At 45.7% G+C, this 17,048-nt stretch overlaps 1 protein-coding gene across 2 annotated transcripts in view; it reads right to left on the reverse strand.

The window, feature by feature from the left end:
* Positions 1 to 17,048, reverse strand: part of RGS7 (regulator of G protein signaling 7) — a 1,783,260-nt gene that overhangs the window by 310,575 nt on the left and 1,455,637 nt on the right. The window lies entirely within an intron of this gene.

A 17,048-nucleotide genomic window follows, 5' to 3' on the forward strand; every position in this document is an offset into this window, starting at 1 on the left:
CATTAGACCACACTCCTTCTCATTACAGAGATGCACATCACCTAATATGCTTAATTGGTAGTAGGCTTTCGAGCCTATACAGCTTGGAGTAAGACAACATGCATAAAGAGGATGATGTGGTCAAAATACTCATTTGCCTAATAATTCTGCACTCCCTGAACTTATTGGGCCTCTGAAACCACAACTTCAAAACACTTCTTGAATGAGGACATTCTGCCAAGAAGAGTAGCTGGATGCTGCAGGAGAAGCTGCCACTCTGCCTGTTGCTTTGTTGTGCTGACCTGCTGCTTGCTGCTTTTGTCCTGGGATTGAAAGAACTGGACTTTGCTTTCTACATCCTGCTTATCAAGGTTCTCAAAGGGCTTAAACTGATCTTGCCGCCTGTTAAGAAGTCTCAGGGATATCAAAGACTTCATCTGCTAGTGCCTGGACTCTTCTGCTGAGAGTTCTGACTTGCCAAGTGGTGCCAAATCCAGTCCCTGGGTACTTGGAAGTGGAAACTGGTGTCCCGAAGAAGAAAATCCATGCATCAGATTGCTGCAGCAGAAGAATCGATGCAGTGCCTGCCTTGCAGCTGAGGAATCGACACAGTGGCAGGATCGACGCAGCACCTGTAGGACCGATGTACCACTTGTTCCACTGTGGCTCTCTCAATAAAGTGTGCCTGGATTTTCCAATGCATAATCCCTGGGTGTCATTTTCGCATCGAACCCCCACCACAGCAAGGAACCGAGGCTGCGTGACTGGAAACCGACACATCCCTTCCCATGCAAGGAGAGAACCGACGCACCACTTCTCCACCAAGGAGAGAATCGACACTTCGCATTCCTTGTCAGTAAGCAACTGACGTATCACCTAGCCTGCTCAGTAAGGAACCAACGCATTGCTTTATTTTTTGGTGCCTCACCTCCTCTGTGTCCACATCGTCGTTGTTTTTGATGCATCCAAGATACTGTGTGTGAACAAGGGACAACCTTTGATTGCTCTGGATTAAGATTTTGTACAACTCTTTAAACATGATATCTTTGTTGTGTATGTTGGATTGTTGCCGTTTTGGTCTTGTTTTATTCAGATAAATATTTGTTATTTTCCTAAACTCATGAGGAGTACTTTTGTAGTGTTTACTTTGTGTTAGTGTGTTTGTACAAATACTTTACATGTTGCCTCTGAGATAAGCCTGACCTCTTGTGCCCAGCTACCAAGGGGGTGAGCAAAGATTATTTTAGGTGTGTGACTCCCTTACCCTGACTAGAGTGAGGGTCCCTACTTGGACCTGATGCAAACCATTGCCAATTAGAGACCCATTTCTAATTACAACCTACAAAACAAATTGAGGTAGAAAAAAGAAAGCAAGAACAATTTATTAAAGACAAAAGCGACTATGAACAAGGAATGATTTACGCATTAGCAAAAATGATCTGAAAGTCTTAGGAAAAAAGAAATATAAAGACGAATAAACTGGGACCAGGATTCAAATTAGAACAAAGTAAACATACCTAGTACAAGCACATACACTAACAAATTCATTATTTTAAAAAGGGAGCGCAACTGATACAAATGAGTCAAAACCCCACAAAATCCAAAGAAAGTTCAAAACAAAAACTGAGAGAAGAACACAGAGAAAAAAGTGGCAAAAGAACCTCTAACTCATAGCACAGAGAAGGGTTTGTACAAATGGAGGAGCATTTTGAAAGTTTTGTGACAAAAATCACACAAAAACTGAAAGTGAAATCTTTTGAAGAAATAGATTTTTGTCCTGAACACAATTTGTATTTGGTTGAAACAAAAACAGTTATTCGAAATATACAGATGCAAAATAAAGCTATCAAAATTATATTTAGTTTAAAAAATGAAAAAGAAAAAAAATAGAGACAATCCCAGAAATAAGTAAATGTGAAAACTGGTCATTTGACATTTGTAAGAACTCTTGATGACGTGGAAGAGAAGATGAACTCAGAAAGGTAATTCCCCACTAGGTATGTAATTAAAAATTAGAAGACATTCACCTTAAAACGGACATTCTAAGGCACATCAGTAACAATACTTGGAATAATACTTATTAGTTGATATCACTGGACATGATATTACTCTAAACCTCAATAGAACAGACGATAGGCCAGAAAGCTTGTGGCCATTTCCTAATTCAAAGACTTTAAAAATAACATGAACTCAGAAGAATGCTAAAAGATATGATCAACGTATGCCTAGAGAACAATAGCTTTGTTTTCTACAAGTAAATATACAAAAAAATGTGGAATGCCTTGGGCATTAGTTTTTCTCCTCGTTATGCCACTCATAGTGTCTGACATAATTATCCGGAATGGAAATTCATAAGTATTTTGAAGTATTAAATAACAATGACGTCGACCACACGCTCACATATGAAATTATTAAAACATAGTGCCTTTTTGAGACGCAACTCTGCATAGAAATTGACAGAAATAAAACTAAATTGCATAAAAAACACAAGACATAGCATACTGTATGCACAAAGCTTCCATCCTAATTGACGAAAACAAAGTGTCCCCAATGAAGAATGTGTACATTTAAGAAGGAATGGCTCAACAGAAGACAAATAAATATAGAATGCCGACACTATGACAAACAGATTTATGACTTGAAGGTACTCAAAAATTAAGCCAATTAGAGGTGAGAAATGCACCAAACAAAAAGAGGAATGAAATCGTAATAGAGAAAAAATCAATAAAAAGGACATTGCGATAAGGATGATTTTTACATACCAAACAAGCAACAGAAATACGAACAATTTGATAGAAACATTGGCATCTAATGAAAGGTGATGTGGACCTAAAAGAACTGCTGGAGTCAAAGCCAACTCGAATGTTTAGAAAAGGTAAAATACTGCAGGGTAAACTGATATACAGCCAATTCAGGAAAAAGGAAAGTATAGAATTTTTTAAAACTGAGCAAATGAAGGGTTTCTACACCTGCAACAATTGCAAAGCATGCATAAGTGTAAAGTGTAAGACCAATAAAACCTTATCAACTTGCATAATGTATGCAAAGGGGGCGTTCCCCCGTTAGGGGTGCCGAACAAATGGCGCAAAGAAATCTAAGAATTGTTTACACTGGGCCTCAATGGGCTTTCCAGGATTAGCCTCAAAATGTTTGACACTAATCTTGCAAAACTCCGAACTAGTGTCAAAAATTCTGACGCTAGCTCCCTAACTACCGCAATAAGGCGCACACATGGTGGCGTTAGGGGGATGCAAAGGAGTGCAAGAAAAGTGGCACTGCACTGGGTGCAGCACCACTTTTCTTAAATCAGGCCCTTGGTGCTTTGGATGTTCCTTAGAACAATGTGAGAGGCTGCAGTAGAATACAAAGGAATCAACTAAAAGGCTGCTGCTGTTGGAAGTACATGCTTTACTGAGAATGTCAGACTTAATTCTCATATGGCTGAAAAAGTGTGTGAATTTACATACAATATGCTCTCATTTTAGGTTCTGAAGCACGTTCCATCCCGTCGTTGGGAAAATCATGCAAAAACAGTTTTCTCTCAAACATGATTCAAGAAATCCCAGCAAAAGTCTTTTTCACCAGGTATAATCACCTTAGATCACACCACAGTTCCTAAAATTAGTATGGTACCATCAACAAATGAGATAACAAAAAGGCCACTTTTCCGGACCAAGAGCTACATTTCTGCCCAGTTTAGTATAATTCCGTTCAGCGGTTCGGGCTACAGTCATGTCTAAAAATCTCTATGGAAATTAACATAGGAAACACACTTTTTTTGATCTCCACCCTTTTTCTTGGCCCCCACTTGACGGTTCACCCCGAATCTTTCAATACACAACAAGACCCTAGAGGGCACTTTTTGGGGGAACATTTCATGATGAGTCATCAAACGGCACCAAAGATATGGCCCAGGCAAAAAAAATACTTTTCCTTTGAAAACTAGTTCTAACTTTAACTACTTACTGGTGAGCGTCAGTGGGTAATATATATATATATGTATATATCGATATATTCAATTTTTTTACATATATACTACCTACTAGCGGTCACCAGTAGGTAGTTGTAGTTAAGACCTAGGGATATTGGCAAACAAGTTACTTCATTGCAACGGTGACAGATATCCCATCCACCAATATCTAAATACCATAGAATATAATCGGATTTAGATATTAGCGGACGGGATATCGATCACTTTTGCGACGGGGCAACTCATCCCCTACTATCTAAATCAGGCCCTAGTTTCCATAGGAAGCCTTTTTTGACTTGCCTATAACTTTGGTGCCGTTTGATGAATCTTCCCAAAATGTTCTCAAAAAAGTTTTCTGCTGAGTCTTATTGTGTATGGTAAGTTTTAGGGTGATTTGTCAAGCAGGCCAAGAAAAAAGGGCTGGGAGTCATATAAAGTGCCTTTCCCATGTTAATGACCTAGTGACACTCACTACCAGGTAGTTATAGTTAGGACCTTGTTTCTATGGAAAGAGCGTTTTTTGCTTTGCTAATAAATTTGGCACTATTTGATCTACAAGCGGGGTCTCCCACGCTTTTTAAAATTTGTCACTGGGTGGACCAGGTCTCGGGGGCATCATAGAGGAGGGGGCGCATAGGGCCTCTGCTTGGGCTTTAATAAGTCCCTGGGACCTCCACTTCCACGGGACAAATGTACAAATATGAGCGGATGTGCACCGGGAACTACCACCCCCCGGGGCAACATTTTTTATAAGTAAGTGGGGGATGCCCGATGGCCTCCCCAACAGCCCCAGGGACCAACGCCTCTACAAGGTTACCCATTTAATTAATGCATGCAGGGGACAGAGATGAAATGTTTCAGGAAGGAGGGAGCAGCTGTCAAGCCCTAAATTATTTTAATTTCTCTCCCGCACTTTCTTTCTATCTTTCAATCTCTATTTCAATCAATTTCTCACACTCACACACCCACTCAGACACTTACGCATCTACTAACAGACCCACTGAGACACTCCCACACCCACTCACAGACCCACTGAGACACTCCCACACCCACTCACAGACCCAGTCAGACACTGACGCACCCACTCACAGTCCCACTCAGACCCTCATGCACTCACTCACAGCCCCAGTCAGACCCTCGCGCACCCACCCACAGACACACTCAGAGAGTTACACACCTACTCACACACCCACTCAGACTCACACCCACACTCACAGACCCAGAGACACCCTTATGCTCCCACTCACAGACCTGTGCACACACTGACGCACCCACTAAAACACTGGTATACGCACTGTCACACAGACAGACAATCTGACAGCCACTCTCACCCCCAGATACACCCTCTCACACCTATTTTCACACCCAGAGAGGCCGCTGACAACTCCTGTTGCGTACAGCCAAAGGGCAATGTGCAGCGTGGGGTTGGGTGGTTAGCAACCGCAGCTGCACATGGGTGGAGGCCTTGCGTGGTGTAAGGTTGGATGGTTGTACTGGGTTGGCCACAGGGCCTGGTCACAGGCCAGGCCCTGTGGCCAACCACTGCCACACATGGCCAAAGGCCATGTACTGAGGTGGTTGGATTAACATATAGAAATAAAAATGAAATGAAAAAAACAAAAGTTACAGCGATGTTATAGTTGGGAAACAGAATTTAAAAAAAACATAGAAATTTACTGAAAAAAAAGTTACAGGGACATTATAGTTAGGCTCCTGTTTTAAAAGTACAAAACCTTAGAAATTCACCAGTTATAGTTAGATTTATCTCAAGTAACTATAACTGGTGGCTTAAGGCAACTATAACTCGCACCTTCGCCTTGCACAGTTTTTTTGTCAAATATTTTACTGCAAATATGACATTGACACTATCAGTGATGTTATCAAAGATGTGATAAGTGCCATATTTTGTGGGTCATTACCAGTGCATGGGGAGGGCATGTGTAACAGTTACCTTGAGGCACGAGTTATAGTTACTTGAGATAACTCTAACTATAACTGCCAAATCATAAAGGTTATGTACGTTTAAAATGTGAGCGGAATTATAACGTCCCTGTAACCTATTTTTTTCAGTGAATATATGTACATATATATATATATGGAGAGAGAGAGATTTAGATTTTCACTGAAAAACAACAGGATGAAATGGTGGTATAGTTAGTGCCAAGACCTTAAAGTATGTTAAAAAATAAAATGTACTGACAAGCAGTAGGTAAAGTGACGTCATAATTAGGTGTTGGGATGAGACACAAGCTAACTCTAAAGATCCCACAAATCACTAAATATGCAAGAATGCCAGTTATATTTTACTGAGCTAACTGTAGCTAGTGCCTCTGTCATGCACTACTTAACCTCACATATTTTATCACGCATCCCATGTTAAATGACATCAGTTGTGATATCACTGATGACATTTTGTAGGAAGTTGGCTCTGCATATACTATTTCAAAGTAAGAAATAGTGTGCACAGAGTCCAAGGGTTCCTCTTAGAGGTAAGATAGTGCCAAAAGTAGATCATTCTAGTGCTCTATTTTGTGTTACTGTGGTCGAGCAGTAGGGTTATCAGAGGGTAGTGTTAAGCATTTGCTGTACACACACAGGCCATAAATGAGGAACACACACTCAAAGACTTACTCCAGGCCAATAGGTTTTTATATTGAAAAATATATTTTCTTAGTTTATTTTAAGAACCATAGGTTCAAGATTTACAGTTAATACTTTAAATGTAAGGTACTTCACTTAGATACTTTAGGAACTTTGAATGAAAACAATATAATGTACAGTCTTTGTAAAAATGGCAATAAGCTATTTTCAAAGTGGACACTGCAAAAATCAACAGTTCCTGGGGGAGGTAAGTAAAGGTTAGTTTTGAAGGTAAGTAAAACACTTACAAGTCTCAAGTTTGGGTCATAGGCAGCCCACTATTGGGGGTTCAAGGCAACCCCAAAGTTACCACACCAGCAGCTCAGGGCCGGTCAGGTGCAGAGGTCTAAGAGGTGCCCAAAACACATAGGTGCCTATGGGGAACAGGGGTGCTCCAGTTCCAGTCTGCCAGCAGGTAAGTACTTGCGTCCTCGGGGGGGCAGACCAGGGCGGTTTTGTAGAGCACCAGGGGGGAAACGAGAAGGCACACAAAGTACACCCTCCGCGGCACAGGGGCGGCCGGGAGCAGTGAGCAAAGCAGGCGTGGGTTTTAGATTGAAAACAATGGAGGGACCCGGGGGTCACTCTAGCGTTGCAGGCAGGCACAGTGGGGGCTTCTTGGGACAGCCACCACCTGGGCTAGGCAGAGGGTCGCCTGGGGGTCACTCCTGCGTTGAAGTTCAGTTCCTTCAGGTCCTGGGGGCTGCGGGTGAAGTGTTGGTTCCAGGCGTCGGGTCCCGTGTTACAGGCAGTCGCGGTCAGGGGGAGCCTCTGGATTCTCTCTGCAGGCGTGCAGTCACCGGGGAGTCCTCCCTGAGGTGTTTGTTTTCTGCAGGTCGAGCCGGGGCGTCAGGTCCAGAGTGTGAAGTCTCACGCTTCTGGCGGAAAACGTGCAGTCTTTCAAAGTTGCTTCTTTATTGCAAAGAAGTTGCAGGTTTTGAACAGGGCCGCTGTTCATGGGAATTTCTTGGTCCTGTAGTCCAGGGCAGTCCTCTGAGGCTTCAGAGGTCACTGGTCCCTGTCGGATGCGTCGCTGGAGCAGGTTTTCGAAGTTGGAGACAGGCCGGTAGGGCTGGGGCCAAATCAGTTGTTGTCTTCCTCCTTCTCTGCAGGCTTGTAGGTCAGCACTCCTTCTTCTTTCTTCAGGTTGCAGGAATATGATTTCCTAGGTTCTGGGGTGCCCCTAAATACAGAATTTAGGGGTGTGTTTAGGTCTGGGAGGGCAGTAGCCAATGGCTACTGTCCTTGAGGGTGGCTACACCATCTTTGTGCCTCCTCCCTGAGGGGAGGGGGGAACATCCCTATTCCTATTGGGGGAGTCCTCCAAAATCATGATGGAGGATTTCTAAAGACAGGGGTCACCTCAACTCAGGACACCTTAGGGGCTGTGCTGACTGGTGGGTCACTCCTCCTTGTTTTCTTATTATCTCCCCTGGACTTGCCGCCAAAAGTGGGGGCTGTGTCCAGGGGGCAGGCATCTCCACTAGCTGGAGTGTCCTGGGGCATTGTAACACGAAGCCTGAACCTTTGAGGCTCACTGTTAGGTGTTACGGTTCCTGCAGGGGGGAGGTGTTAAGCACCTCCACCCAGAGCAGGCTTTGTTTCTGGCCTCAGAGGGCACAAAGGCCCTCACCCGAGGGGGTCAGAAACTCGTCTCTCAGCAGCAGGCTGGCACAGACCAGTCAGTCCTGCACTGAAGGATTGGATAAAATACAGGGGGCATCTCTAAGATGCCCTCTATGTGCATTTTTTAATAAATCCAGCACTGGCATCAGTGTGGGTTTATTATTCTGAGAAGTTTGATACCAAACTTCCTAGTATTCAGTGTAGCCATTATGGAGCTGTGGAGTTCGTTTTTGACAAACTCCCAGACCATATACTTAATATGGCCACACTGTACTTACAATGTCTAAGAATAGACTTAGACACTGTAGGGGCATATAGCTCATGTAGCTATGCCCTCACCTGTGGTATAGTGCACCCTGCCTTAGGGCTGTAAGGCCTGCTAGACGGGTGACTTACCTATGCCACAGGCAGTATTTTGTGGGCATGGCATCCTGAGGGGAAGGCCATGTCGACTTTGCCTTTTTCTCCCCACCAACACACACACTCTACAATGGCAGTGTGCATGTGTTAGGTGAGGGGTCCCTTAGGGTGGCACAACACATGCTGCAGCCCTTAGGGACCTTCCGTGGTCACCGGGCCCTTGGTACCACTGGTACCTTTTACAAGGGACTTATCTGTGTGCCAGGGGTGTGCCAATTGTGGAAACAATGGTACATTTTAAGTGAAAGAACACTAGTGCTGGGGCCTGGTTAGCAGGGTCCCAGCACACTTCTCAGTCAAGTCAGCATCAATATCAGGCAAAAAGTGGGACGTAACTGCAACAGGGAGCCATTTTCCTACACAAGCTCCCCCCCAGCCCACAGGCCAGGAGACTCAGCCAAAGCTGGGAGAGTCTTCCTAGTCTGTCAGGCGAGAAAGAGTAGGGAAAACAGGCTGGTTTGTTGCAGGGCCTACTCTTCCATACATCCTCCTGTTGAGGTCATTCCCTCTGGGGAACTGACCTACTTCCACAGTAATAGGACCTATCCTGAATTGCCTCTTGTCTGAGTTTTGGATGTCTTCACCCATTCTCTCTATTTTAGGGTTAGAGGTATCTACCTCTGCTAATCTTATTTTAGCCAGGGTCACCCCTAGCTTACCCAAAGAGATTACCCAGAGCTGGAGTAACCCCACCATGACCAACAGGGTCAGGGGGCCTAACCTGCTATTTGGCATGGGGTCAGACCACCATGTCAAGGATAGTGCAGCCATAAAGGCTAACACCCAGCAGAGGCCACTGACAGCTGTCAGTGCCCAGAACCACAACTTTATCTCTTCACCAACAAGGGAAGGGGCTAAATTACAGGCTCATTTGGGTTCAGGGTGCCTGTCTGCTGTGTTAGAGTGGGGGGTTACTACATCTTGTAGTAAACACCCTTCTTCCACTCTTTCTTCTGTTAATTGAGGAGCCATCATCTCAGGTTTAATAGTTGCCTGACTAGCCAGGACTTTTTGTGGGTCAGGTTGGACTTTAACAGTGCCACTTTTGGAGTTCTCCCCTACTGCAGCAGAATCTCCTTGGCTTGTTGGAACCTTGACTAAAGGTTGTCCACCTTTCCTACACTGTTTTCTTTTCGTTTTCTTCTGGGACCTACTTGCAGTAACTGCAGGGGCAGCACCTCCGGAATCCTTGGGAGAGGAATGGCACTGGACCAGTTCCTCTCTTGGGCTCTGACTAACCTCTGGGTAGTAATTTCCAAGGAGACAATCAAGGGGGAGGTCTGTACTGACTACCACCCTTCTCCAGCTAAAAGTCATACCCACTTCTATGGGCACAAAATCCACAGGCCTATCAGTGACCCTGTCTGGGCTAACTCTTACCCTGGCAGTCTCACCTGGGATGTACTGGTTTGAGGACACCAGCCTGTTAAGCAGAATAGTGTGACTGGCACAAGTGTCTCTCAGGGCAGTGGCTGGGATCCCATTCACCAGTAGGTGGTGGAAGTGTCTACTTCCCTCTGGAATCTCCAAATCACCTGTTGGGCCCTTTTTCCGGTTGAAGGCTATGAAGACCTCCTCACCTGAGGAGTCATTGCCAATGGCTACACTGATCACCCCTGGGACTTTGCTAGGGTTTTTTTTTTTTTTAACAAGAAGTGTCCTTGGTGTGGTGCCCTGTCTGTCTACAGATTTGGCACCATGCCTTAGTGGCATCCCAGTTCTTACCCTGGTACCCACCTTTGTTTTGGGTTGTGTCTTGGGACCCACCCACATGGTCTGTTTTTTGGGGGCCTACATAGGACTATTTGTCTTTGTTTCTAGTGTCATCCACTTTCTCCTGGGGAGGCTTTGTAACCCCTTTCTTTTGGTCACCCCCAGTGGAAGTTTTGGTTACCCTAGTCTTAACCCAGTGGTCTAACTTCTTTCCCAATTCTTGGGGAGAAATTGGACTTAGATCTAACAGATACTGAAGCAACTTTTCATTGAAGCAGTTATTTAAAATGTGTTATTTCATAAACAAATGATTAAGCTCAACATAGTCATGTACTTCATTTCCAGTTACCCAACCATCCAGCGTTTTCACTGAGTAATCTACAAAATCAACCCAGGTCTGGCTCAAGGATTGTTGAGCCCCCCTGAACCTAATCCGGTACTCCTCAGTGGAGAATCCAAAGCCCTCAATCAGGGTAGCCTTCATGAGGTCATAGGATTCTTCATCTTTACCAGAGAGTGTGAGGAATCTATCCCTACACTTTCCAGTGAACATTTCCCAAAGGAGAGCTCCCAGTGAGACCTGTTTACCTTTCTGGTTGCACAATCCCTCTCAAAAGCTGTGAACCATTTGGTGATGTCATCACCACCTTTATATTTTGTTACAATCCCTTTGGAGATTTTTAGGATGTCAGTATTCTCTCTGACCCTATTTATGTTGCTGCCACCATTGATGGAAGCTAAACCCATCTCTTTTCTTTCTCTTCCTATGGCTAGGAGTTGTTTCTCCAAAGCCAGTCTTTTGGCCCTCCTGGCTAACAGGAGGTCATCTTCATTGAGGCTGCCCTCACTGTTTTCAGAGGTACTGGACTCCCCTATGGAAGAACCAGTTTCTCTGACTAGGATTTGAGGAGTCAGGGTTCGAGGGACCCTGTTCTACCTCTTTAGGACAGGAGGGGGGAAGTCATCCTCCTGTTCACTAATGTCCCCATCTGAAGGATTATCCTCAGAGGGGTGGTCCCTTTTGAACTTTGCCAAAAGCTCCTGGAGCAGTACTTTGGTAGGGTTGGACCCAGTTTTTATCCTTTTTAGCTTACAGAGAGACCTTAACTCTGACCTCTTTAGATGCAGGTAAGGGGTGAGGTTGAGTTCCATCACCATCTCATCTGTGCTAGACATTATTTCTCTAAAAGTTGGGATTACTTTTTAAGAATCTAAAAACTACTTCTAGAACTTAAATCCAAACTTTTACAAACTTTTAAACTCTAAAAGAAATTCTATCAGGGACTTACACAAGGCCCTAGCAGGACTTTTAAAATTTTTGAAAAATAGCTAAAATTGCAAAAATAAGTTTCTAATGACAATTTTTGGAATTTAGTCGTGTGATCAGGTATTGGCTGAGTTGTCCAGCAAATGCAAAGTCTTAGACCCCACCGCTGATCCACCAATGCAGGAAGTTGCCTCTGCATATACTATTTCAAAGTAAGAAATAGTGTGCACAGAGTCCAAGGGTTCCCCTTAGAGGTAAGATAGTGGCAAAAGTAGATAATTCTAATGCTCTATTTTGTGGTAGTGTGGTCGAGCAGTAAGGGTTATCAGAGGGTAGTGTTAAGCATTTGTTGTACACACACAGACCATAAATGAGGAACACACACTCAAAGACTTACTCCAGGCCAATAGGTTTTTATATTGAAAAATATATTTTATTAGTTTATTTTAAGAACCACAGGTTCAAGATTTACAGTTAATACTTTAAATGTAAGGTACTTCACTTAGATACTTTAGGAACTTTGAATGAAAACAATATCATGTACAGTCTTTGTAAAAATGGCAATAAGCTATTTTCAAAGTGGACACAGTGCAAAAATCAACAGTTCCTGGGGGAGGTAAGTAAAGGTTAGTTTTGAAGGTAAGTAAAACACTTACAAGTCTCAAGTTTGGGTCATAGGCAGCCCACTATTGGGGGTTCAAGGCAACCCCAAAGTTACCACACCAGCAGCTCAGGGCCGGTCAGGTGCAGTGGTCTAAGAGGTGCCCAAAACACATAGGTGCCTATGGGGAACAGGGGTGCTCCAGTTCCAGTCTGCCAGCAGGTAAGTGCTTGCGTCCTCGGTGGGGCAGACCAGGGGGGTTTTGTAGAGCACCAGGGGGGACACGAGAAGGCACACAAAGTACACCCTCCGCGGCACAGGGGCGGCCGGGTGCAGTGAGCAAAGCAGGCGTGGGTTTTAGATTGAAAACAATGGAGGGACCCGGGGGTCACTCTAGCGTTGCAGGCTAGTAAAGTAAAGGTAAGTAAAGGTTAGTTTTGAAGGTAAGTAAAACACTTACAAGTCTCAAGTTTGGGGCATAGGCAGCCCACCATTGGGGGTTCAAGGCAACCCCAAAGTTACCACACCAGCAGCTCAGGGCCGGTCAGGTGCAGAGGTCAAAGAGGTGCCCAAAACATAAAGATGTCTATGGGGAACAGGGGTGCTCCGGTTCCAGTCTGCCAGAAGGTAAGTACTTGCGTCCTCGGGGGGCAGACCAGGGGGGTTTTGTAGAGCACCGGGGGGGGGAACACGAGAAGGCACACAAAGTACACCCTCAGCGGCACAGGGGCGGCCGGGTGCAGTGAGCAAAGCAGGCATCGGGTTTTAGATTGAAAACAATGGAGGGACCCGGGGGTCACTCTAGCGTTGCAGGCAGGCACAGGGGGGGGGCTTCTCGGGACAGCCACCACCTGGGCTATGCAGAGGGTCACCTGGGGGTCACTCCTGCGTTGAAGTTCGGTTCCTTCAGGTCCTGGGGGCTGCGGGTGCAGTGTTGGTTCCAGGCGTCGGGTCCCTTGTTACAGGTAGTTGCGGTATGGGGGAGCTTCTGGATTCTCTCTGCAGGCATCGCTGTGAGGGCTCGGAGGGGTTGTCTTTGGTTACTCACGGGCTCGCAGTCGCCGGGGAGTCCTCCCTGAGGTGTTTGTTTTCCGCAGGTCAAGCTGGGGGCATCGGGTGCAGAGTGTGAAGTCTCATGCTTCCGGCGGGAAACGTGCAGTCTTTGAAAGTTGCTTCGATGTTGCAAAGAAGTTACAGGTTTTGAACAGGTCCGCTGTTCACGGGAGTTTCTTGGTCCTATAGTCCAGGGCAGTCCTCTGAGGCTTCAGAGGTTGCTGGTCCCTGTCGGATGCGTCGCTGGAGCAAGTTTTTCGAAGTTGGAGACAGGTCGGTAGGGCTGGGGCCAAATCAGTTGTCGTCTTCCTCCTTCTCTGCAGGCTTGTAGGTCAGCAGTCCTTCTTCTTTCTTCAGGTTGCACGAGTCTGATTTCCTAGGTTCTGGAGTGCCCCTAAATACAGAATTTAGGGGTGTGTTTAGGTCTGGGAGGGCAGTGGCCAATGGCTACTGTCCTTGAGGGTGGCTACACCCTGTTTGTGCCTCCTCCCTGAGGGGAGGGGGGCACATCCCTATTGGGGGAATCCTCCAAAATCAAGATGGAGGATTTCTAAAGGTAGGGGTCACCTCAGCTCAGGACACCTTAGGGGCTGTCCTGACTGGTGGGTGACTCCTCCTTGTTTTTCTTATTATCTCCCCTGGACTTGCCGCCAAACGTGGGGTCTGTGTCCAGGGGGCGGGCATCTCCACTAGCTGGAGTGCCCTGGGGCATTGTAACATGAAGCCTGAACCTTTGAGGCTCACTGCTAGGTGTTACAGTTCCTGCAGGGGGGGGGAGGTGTTAAGCACCTCCACCCAGAGCAGGCTTTGCTTCTGGCCTCAGAGGGCACAAAGGCCCTCACCCCAGGGCGTCAGAAACTCGTCTCTCAGCAGCAGGCTGGCACAGACCAGTCAGTCCTGCACTGAAGGATTGGATAGCATACAGGGGGCATCTCTAAGATGCCCTCTGTGCTATTTTTTTTAAATAAATCCAACACTGGCATCAATGTGGGTTTATTATTCTGAGAAGTTTGATACCAAACTTCCCAGTATTCAGTGTAGCCATTATGGAGCTGTGGAGTTTGTTTTTGACAAACTCCCAGACCATATACTTAATATGGCCACACTGTACTTACAATGTCTAAGAATAGACGTAGACATTGTATGGGCATATTGCTCATGCAGCTATGCCCTCACCTGTGGTATAGTGGACCCTGCCTTAGGGCTGTATTGCCTGCTAGAGGGGTGACTTACCTATGCCACAGGCAGTATTTTGTGGGCATGGCATCCTGAGGGGGAGGCCATGTCGACTTTGCATTTTTCTCCCCACTAACACACACAATCTACAATGGCAGTGTGCATGTGTTAGGTGACGGGTCCCTTAGGGTGGCACAACATATACTGCAGCCCTTAGGGACCTTCCCTGGTCACAGGGCCCTTGGTACCACTGGTACCTTTTACAAGGGACTTATCTGTGTGCCTGAGGTGTGCCAATTGTGGAAAAAATGGTACATTTTAAGTGAAAGAACACTGGTGCTGGGGCCTGGTTAGCAGGGTCCCAGCACACTTCTCAGTCAAGTCAGCATCAATATCAGGCAAAAAGTGGGGGGTAACTGCAACAGGGAGCCATTTTCCTACACATTTCAAATGACATCTTTGATTAAACTAATGATGGCATTACTAATGACATCATACAATCAATGTGACACTGTCCTATCAGATTTTGGCCTTGAGATAATTCAACATACTATTGGTGTGGACAATTTTGTATTCATCATAATGGGATTAGCCACTTAAATGTTTCACATGACCCCCAATTTTGAGTGAAGAGATTGGCAGGTACACTTTCTGGTAGTCCGTATAGGTTACACTCAGCAGTTTAGTAAGATACACTATATAAATTCCTGAGAAGGATATAGTGGCATACAACCTGGACAACTGGATGAGGGAGAACTGCCTAAAACTCATCGTGACAAGACAGAGATCCTGATCTTCAAAAACAATAGCTCACCAAGGGATTCCTCCTGGTGGCCAACTGAACTCGGACCCACACTGACCCACACAGACAATGCCAGTAAACTCAGAATAATCCTTAACTGCAAACTCACATTTAATAAACAGGTGAACACAGTGATCACATCTTGCTTCCTCATTCTTAGAATGCTCCGGTTTTCAAATGGCTCCCCACGTACATGAGATGCACTGTCACCTAGGCTCTCATTACCAGCAGACTAGACTGTGGCAGCACGCTCTGAGTCAGCATCTCCAACCAGCTCACTCAAGGACTCCAGATCATCCAAATCATGGCTGTCAGACTCATCTAGACGCCCCCAGAAAAGCTCAGATAACTCCCTACCTTACAGAACTTCACTGGCTAACCTATTCAGAAATGATGCCAATTCAAGCAGCTCATCCATGGATACAAAGCTATCCTTAGCACCGGGGGTGTGTAGCTCAACGACCAACTTCAACTTTAACATCCAACCAGACAACTACATTCAGCCTCACTCGCCCTTGCATGTGTGCCCCGCATCCGCAGAAGCAAGTCAGCAGGGTAATCCTTCTCCTACATCGTAGCCAAGAACTAAAAGGAACCCCTTCAACACATCAGGACAACCCCCCTCACTACTCAAATTTTGCAAGAAACTGAAGACATGGCTGTTCCTCTAGGAGCTCTGACCAGCCTGCATTCCTGCTCCAGCATCTGGATACCCTCATGATTGACACGTTGCATCATACAAATCGATTTGCATAACATAACTAATATAACCATATAGCCATTGTTATAACACCAGTGAGTGATAAACCAATATAGCCATTGTTACAACACCAGTGAGAGATAAACCATATCTAAGTGGGACAGCCTTATGTTCCACATTGTTCAGACAATCACCAGTGCCTCAAAATCTTCAGTGAAATTGTAGAAATAAACATTCACACTTTATAAATGTCCTCGCTACACAGAACTTGTCTGTACTGCTACTTTACAATTATTTAATATGGTCATGTGCTCACATATCCATGTAAGGTTTGGCATTTGTCACAGATTATTAGGAACTGACTTTGGCTTTAGGCCTCAACCTTTTTTTCAACATAGTTCTGCAACCCATAGTAGGTGTACAGAGACTTTGGCCCTCATTATGACCCTGGCGGTCGGCTGTAATTTGGGGAAAGGTACTGCAAACAGGCTGGCGGTGTCTTTTCCCAAATTATGATATTGGAGGTTTGGCTGAAGCAAACCGCCAATGTACCACTCCGGACACCAGGGTGGTAACAGCCACTGGGCTGGAGACTGGTCTCCAGCCAGGCACCCGTCACAATCCCACTCTCGGTTTTATGACCTGCCTACCGCCATGGTTTTCGTGGCAAGCGTACTGCCACGAAAACCACAGCAGTAGGCACTATCAGTGCCAGGGAATTCTTTCCCTGGCACTGATAGGGGTCTCACCCGCCCCTGTCACCTTCCCTCTGCACAGAGTCCTCCTCCGCCCTCCCCCTCCCTCTACTGCCCCCCGCACATTTACACACCCACACGTGCACACATACACAATCATACACACACGCATACCCACATCCACCCACGCATGCACTCATACACACCCACACACCGCAACACACACCAACATACATTGTTGCACATACGCATTCACAACACACAAAATACACGACACTCACATTCACTCATTCATGAATGCATTCAACGCGACTCACACCCACATGCACGCATACAAAAACAGACAAAGACCCCTCCACACACATCCAACACCCCCACACATGCACACACCACCATCACCCCCTCT

Source organism: Pleurodeles waltl, chromosome 5 (genome assembly GCF_031143425.1).
Source record: "Pleurodeles waltl isolate 20211129_DDA chromosome 5, aPleWal1.hap1.20221129, whole genome shotgun sequence".
Classification (NCBI taxonomy): Eukaryota; Metazoa; Chordata; class Amphibia; order Caudata; family Salamandridae; genus Pleurodeles; species Pleurodeles waltl.